General features: G+C 39.7%; 1 protein-coding gene across 3 annotated transcripts in view; it reads right to left on the reverse strand.

Moving 5' to 3' along the window:
• Nucleotides 1–1,931, reverse strand: part of ZNF112 (zinc finger protein 112) — a 31,572-nt gene extending 29,641 nt beyond the window's left edge. The window contains exon 1 of one of the 3 annotated variants that reach the window (XM_050768322.1): nucleotides 1,859–1,931. The gene's annotated coding sequence lies outside the window, so the exon portion shown is untranslated. The remainder of the gene's footprint in view (nucleotides 1–1,858) is intronic. The other 2 variants (XM_050768324.1, XM_050768323.1) reach the window with 2 other exon arrangements.
• Nucleotides 1,932–7,620: the final 5,689 nt, after the last annotated feature.

A 7,620-nucleotide genomic window follows, 5' to 3' on the forward strand; every position in this document is an offset into this window, starting at 1 on the left:
TGAAACAAAAAAATAGGGACGGGGCGTTGATACAAGATTGGCAAATGTTAATAAGGGTTGAAGCTGGGTGATGCTTCCACAGAATTATTTTAGTCATATTACATTTGGCTATGCTTATAAATTTCCGTAGTAAAAACTTAAGGGAAAATTAAAGCTATGAAGCTTATTTGGTTAAACATGGGTAAAAATTCAAAAAGAAGTCTACCGAAGAGGAAAATATTGAAATATTAATATTGTTGTTGTTATAGCCTGTGGTTAGCATAATTAATTTTTTTCGTTTACACTTTCTATACTTTCTTAATCTTTTACAATATGCAATCATTTATATAATTAGAATGTGAACCATAAATATTTCAAGTAAAATTAAATTACAGATAACTAAAACAACATCAAAAATTCAAAGCTCATTAACCTTGCTTTCAGGGTCCTCTAGAAAAATCCAAACATGGCCGGGCGCGGTGGCTCACGCCTGTAATCCCAGCACTTTGGGAGGCCGAGGCGGGCGGATCACAAGGTCAGGAGATCGAGACCACGGTGAAACCCCGTCTCTACTAAAAATACAAAAATTTAGCCGGGCGCGGTGGCGGGCGCCTGTAGTCCCAGCTACTCCGGAGGCTGAGGCAGGAGAATGGTATAAACCCGGGAGGCGGAGCTTGCAGTGAGCCGAGATCATGCCACTGCACTCCAACCTGGGGGACAGAGCGAGACTCCGTCTCAAAAAAAGAAAAAAGAAAAAAGAAAAATCCAAACATGTCTTCTGAAGCTGATACTAAACACATCAAGAACTAAAGCAATGGATGGAAACTATTTGAATTCAAATCCCAGCTCAGGCTCTTACCACCTGGGTGACCTAAACCAGCCTATGCTCTGTGTCTGCTTATCTTTAAGATGAAAATGGTAGTACCCAACCCAGCCTCAAAGGGCTCTTGTGAGGATTAAATACGTTAATTCATATCAAACTCTTAGAATAATCAACACTAAATGTTTAAATACTGTCTTTATTACTCATACCCAAGTACTCCCTCATCCGTTTCTGCATTTATTGAACAAATATCAGGGCATCTTCGAGCAGAATTTCCCAAGGAATGAAGGAAATATCGTCTCCCCTGGAAAGAAAGGATGATAAGTACTACTCAGGTGAGACTCCGCTGCCAAGTGCCAAAGGATCATTCCCTCCTTCTCCCTGCAGCCTTTTTCAAGAAGTCAAGGCTAAAGAAGGAAAGGAGGATGGGAGAAATCAGCACTCCTGCATGAATTACAGCGGACTACCCAGACAGCCGGGAGTGAACCTCTCCTAAAGAAAAATCTCTCACTGATCAGAAAAGGGCCAGGGATACTCTGCAGCTGGAGCTCTGACCCCATCCTGGGTTCACAGACGCTTTCGGGGAACTGAGTGCTTCTCAGAAAATGAAAAAGTGCTAATAACAAGAGACCCATCTTTTACCATCTGTCAGGCTCTGTTCTCTTTTTATTTAACTCTCAAAAGAACTCCATTAGATAGATATTAGTACCATTTTTAAGAAAGAGAAACATAGGCAGAGAGATTAAGATATGCGCCTGTTATTACACTGCTATTAAGTGGCAGAGCTGGCTGATGGCCAGGGGAAAGGGCTGGGGGAGTACAGAACCCAGGAGATCCCCAGTCCCTGCGATGTAGGATCCTGAACTCCCAGCGCTAAGTGGGGATGCGCCAGCCGCCCCACACTGGAGAAGGCTCATTCAAAGAAAACACAAATCCCGCCCTTCGCCGCAAGTGGATTCTCCTCCCCTAGAGCGACTGCCCGGTTGCTACGGGCCCCCAGCAAAAGGAACATCAGTATGGACAGAAGGAGCAGGACGCAGGGCGGGGAGGGCTCACCTTTCTGGGAGGAACGAAGGCCGCGGCCTAGCGTACCTGGGGCGGAAGTGGCTCTGCCTGCAGAGACCTCCTGGACTACGCTTCCCAGAATTCCCGACGGGATCAGGGAGCCGGCCTCAGCCTCCTAGAGCGGAAGTTACCCGACTACACGGGGCTCCCAAACTACACTTCCCAGAATTCCTAGAATAACTCTCCACCTCTCTGCCTGCCTGGGACGCAAGTGCAGGCTGCCAAGCTGACAGCCTGGATCATATTTCGCATGTGCGGGTCCCAAAGGAATTCCTTAACTCCCCCTTCCCGGAACCGAAATGCTTCCAAAGACAGAGAGCTCGAATATATGTTTCTCTATTTTCCCCAGCGGACCGTGCATGAAAGGCGCCTTTCCTGGCGCGTGTGTCTCTGACCCTGTGGATCTTATGGACAATTCCCGGAATTTCTTGCAGGGCAGCACTTCCCCTTAAGTCGTCTCTTTCTCTTTTGGATAGTCAGTATTTGTATAGTTATTATTCTCTTTTGGTTAGCCGTCTAATTTTCTACTGCTAGTCCAGCTCTACTGCCTTCCCCCTAGAGTTTGAATTTATTTTTTCTTCAAACGCAACACAAACCCAAATAAACTCAACCAAATCGGACTTTATCTACCTACCTACCAACCAAGAAAATATCCCATAAAGGAGAGAACGGAGAAGCTTGCAATACAGGAAGAAAAAAAAAAGAATTACAGAATGGAAGCGATGTGTGCGCTAAAAATGCAGGTACTGAAAGGAAATTGGGCTGACTTGTACTGGACACCGAATTTAAGGAATACAGGATCTCAACCTTTCTTTGGATTACTTTTTTATTCCATTTTGGTGTGGACGCGTCTGAAACTGATAGTGCTGTTGCTACCTACCATACTGTGTTTGTTGATCCACAAGAACGTAGATGCCAAGAATCCACAAAAAACAGATGCAGCCGTTGATGAGGCCGTAAGCAGAAACAGCAAATGGTTCCCACGTTTCCTCTGCTTTAACTACTGATGATGAAATGCGAGTCATAAGGCAAATGGAAGGGCTGTAGTGATACAGATAAAATGTTATTATTATGAGAAGGGATAAGTCCCTTGTAAAATCTTGAAATTTTTTTCTTCTTTGAGAAAAATCTATCACCTATTTTCACCCTGCTGTTGATCTAGCCAACACTGTAAGTTGTCTCATGGAGGACAGGATGATTTAGGGAGGACCGTAAAGGGGTTGACTCAATCAAGAAAAGGAAGGTGAAAATAAAAAGACGTAACGACCAATCTTTGAAAATGCTCAGTGGCTTAAAAGACACTATTAAGAGATGAGACTATTTGATTCTTAACAACTCCTTTCCAAGGAAATGTTTTTGAAAATACATATGGTTTACCTATTAAAGAGGATCAATCTGATAATAGGTGAGGTTTTTTTTTTTTTTTTTTTTTGATAAAATGAAAGGGAAATTTAAAAATACAAGGGACAGAATAATACTTTGTGTACTTCCACTTCCAGTAATAATAAAACTAGTGATTTGGAACAAACATCTGGCAGATGAAAAGTTAGCAAACTTTTTAAATGTCAAAAGGCATCAAAAGACAAGATAATGGAGAAATGGTGGGTCAAAATTCAGAAACAGTTGGGACAGTCATGCATTTGGGGCTACTTTTCTCCTGGGAATGAATGGTCTAGTCTAGGATCTGAAAAGCCTAGAAGCTCTGCAGCAATTTTGACACCTATGTGAAGCTGGGGGAACAAAAGATTCTAGCAAAAACTAAAATGCACATCTTTTCAAGCACGCATAAGATTTGTACAAATGAGTAAAATGATACGGGATTTCAAAATACTGAAATACTAAATGTGTTTTTGAATACAATGAAATTTGGCTAGAAATCAATAAAAACACAACTAAATGATTCATGTGTGCATTTAATAAATATTGTCTCATCTCCAAACCCACCATTTTTCACTCTGCTTTACAGGGCTGGAATGGCGGAATCTGCAGCCAATCTTTCCCTACCTCCACACCCCCCATCTGGTTCTGTGTTCGGCAACTATTAGCAGAAGAGTATAGGGGTGGTGGGGGCAGGGAGATATACTATATCCTGTGCCTGCCAGTCAACAGTACTTTTTCTTGTAGCAGCTGCCTAATTTGCAGTTTTTCTAACACTTGAATAACCAATTTCATCATGGCTCCTTGTAAACATTATTAAACAACTTCCCAAAGACTGATCCTTAGTTGTCTAAGTCCTGAAACTGCAGGGCCCTGCTTCTGAGCTCAGAGACAGCAGAACCAGCCGAACACTGGCCTCTCCTCAGAGGCCTGAGTTTCAGAAGAGCATGACCTTCCTCTAGACTTCTAAGTTTTAGTAATTCCTGTCTCTTCACTTTGTTTCCGCAGACCTCAGGTGGTTGCTGCTTGCTGCAGGTGCTACTTCCAGCAGTTGCTACTTGTATCATATATTAGAGTTCTTTTTCTGCTCTTTCAGAAATCTAGCTACCAACTCTGTAATACATGAATTTTTCTTTTCAAATAATTGGTAAGGTTTCTATCTCCTCAGTGGACCCTAAATTATAAACTGTGTTTGGAAATTAATTAAAGCACTTTTAAGTAAGCCACAGATAAAAGAGTATGGCATTGAAATCTGGTGTCATCGGTGAATTCTACCAAATATTTAAAGAAGAAATCATGTTCATCTTAAAATTATTCCTGAGAATAACAAAATAGGAAACACTTTCCAACTAACTTTATGAGGCCACTATAATAACACTGACACAATTTGTGAGAGGCTTCATTAGAATAGAAAAATGACAGGTCTGGCTGGGCGCGGTGACTCATGCCTGTAATCCCAGCACTTTGGGAGACAGAGGCAGGCGGATCACGAGGTCAGATCAAGACCATCCTAATACAGTGAAACCCCATCTCTACTAAAAATGCAAAAAAAAAAAAAAAAAAAAAATTGGGGGGCGTGGTGGCACGCACCTGTAGTCCCAGCTACTCCGGAGGCTGAGGCAGGAGAATCGCTTGAACCCGGGAGGCGGAGATTGCAGTAAGCTGAAATGGTGCCACTGCACTCTAGCACTCTAGCCTGGGTGATAGAGCGAGACTCCATCTCAAGAAAAAAAGAAAAAAGAAAGAGATAAAAAGAAAATGACAGGTCTATCTCATCATAAATACTAACTTGCAAAAATCCTGAACAAAATGTCGCCAACAGTATATAACAGGGTAACACATCATGACCTAGGTATCAAAAACTGAAAAAAAGAGTTTGATTAAATTCATCACCCATTCATCACGAGAAAATTTAGGCAACTAAGCAATAATAAAGATCTACAAAAATGGCAACAAATATCAAAAGGAACAGTGAAATATTGAAAACATTTCCTCTACGACGGGGAAGAAAATAATGATGTTCACCCCAACCATTTCTACTAAATACCACATTTGCTTCTTTATCCTTCAATCTTGCCAACTAATCTAATTAATTTTAATAATTTATGCGTAGATCTTTTGAATTTTACATGCACTCTCATGTTGACTTCAGAACTGCAACAAATGTGGCACTGCAGCGCCATGGGAACAGGGCAAATATTCAATACATGTTGCTGTTAAATTGAGTATTGTGAAATAAAACTGAAATTGACCTATACCTCCGACTATATGCAACAATCTAAGGCTGGTGGATTGTAGAGCCCTATTTGAAAAGCATTTCTTATGACACTTTAAATCTACTCAGTGTATAAACCCATAAGAAATGTGTACCAAAATACACATATAAGAATGTTCATACAGCATCATTCATCACAATGACTTGCTGAGAATACTCCAGATGTCTATCGATGATAGTATGGATAAATATTTTTGTTATTTACACAAGGTAAGAGCAAGGACATTGAACAAACTTTAGCTGTACATGCAACACCATGATTACTCCCATAAATATGTTGAGCAAAATAACTAGACAAACCCAGTAGATGCAGTGTGATTCCATTGGTACAAAGTTCACTAGACATGCAAAATTCATCTGTAGGATGATTTTGGACATTTAAATAGTAAAAATATAAAGAAAAGCAAGGGAATCTTAAAACTTAGGGTAGTGGTTTCTTTTCATGGGGAAGAAAGCATCATGATGCTGTGAGAGTGGGGTTTTTGCAATTCTACCATGCTTCATTTTTTGTTGTGGGGGGTGATTATACAGCTTTGTTCATTTTATGTTCATGCTTTCACATGTATATTTATGATTTTAGACACTTTTCTGAATGTGAGTGACATTTAAATCTGTAAAAAAAAAAAAATGATATATGACCAACAAACTGTGGTACATCAATACAATCAAGTATTATTCAGCCATAACAAGAAATCAGATATGAAGTTATGAAAACACATGGAATAACCTTAAATGCATATTGTTAATGGAAAGAAGCTAATCTGTCAAAGCTACATACTGTAATTCAATTATATGATAATCTGGAAAAGGCAAAACTAAAGGTCAGTAAAGTTATCAGTGGTTGTTAGAGGTTCAGGGGTGGGAGATTGATTGGTAGAGCACAAGGTATTTTTAAGCAGTGACACTATTCTGTATGATATGGTATGGTGGATACAGGACATTATGCTTTGTCAAAACCCATGGAATGTACAACACAAAGAGTAAGCCCTAATGTAAACCACAGACTTTAGTTAGTAATAATGTATCGATATTGGTTCATTAGTTGTAATAAATATGTCACACACACGCAAGATGCAAATAATGGAAGAAACTGGGCAGGGGAAAGGAGAGTATATGGGAAATATTAATACTTTCTCTGCAATTTTTCTGTAAACCTAAAACTGCTCTTAAAATAAAGTCTATTTTTAAAAATCAATGATATGCTTCAAAGGAAACTGAATACATGGCATAGAACTTTTTTCAGAACTTAGAGGCAAGGGCTAAAAATAATGAGAAACTCTATAATGAATATAAGCATATTGATCAGGTGTATCTTATAAGCTAATGAGAAAAAATGAGGATTAGAGAAGGAAGCAGATGGTAACAAATAAATCATTAAGAGAGAATAAACAATTTATCCTCATGGGCAAAATCACATATTGGAAGGAGGAGAAGAAGCTGGAGGAGAAAGGGGAGGAAGGCGAGGGTGTGTAGGAGAAGGAGAAGTAGGAGGAGGAAGAGTAAGAGTAAAAGGAGGAAGAGACTTGTAGAGATGCACTTGTACACATTGAGAAATTTTTTAACGGCAAGGCTGAAGAATAAAGAATTGAGTCAATTCAAAGGAATGAAAAAATAAGCTTTGCATTTTAATTATTGTCTGCAACATTAAAAGTAGTAATATAAAAATAATCTATGGAATTTTGAGAAGAAAAGATTGATCCACGGTCAGAGAATGTTTTGTTCATGTGCTGTATTCTTGGCATACAAGATTCAATTGTGAATCACTTCTAAATTATTTCTGGAAAATATTCTTCAAGAAATATTACAAGCCTTTGGCAACAACACAGATAAAACTTCCACAGACTGTCTTCCTAGTTTGTTTACATAGAACTGCTGAATAAAATGTGAACATAAAAATATTTATTTGAATAGGAGAATGTTTGAGGGCATACATATTAAAAATAAAGGCCGGGTGCGGTGGCTCACGCCTGTAATCCCAGCACTGTGGGAGGCCGAGGTGGGTGGATCATGAGGTCAGGAGATCGAGACCATCCTGTCTAACACGGTGAAACCCGGTCTTTCTAAAAATACAAAAAAATTAGCCTGACATTGTGGCGGGCGC

The sequence above is a fragment of the Macaca thibetana genome, chromosome 19 (assembly GCF_024542745.1).
Source record: "Macaca thibetana thibetana isolate TM-01 chromosome 19, ASM2454274v1, whole genome shotgun sequence".
Lineage (NCBI taxonomy): Eukaryota > Metazoa > Chordata > Mammalia > Primates > Cercopithecidae > Macaca > Macaca thibetana.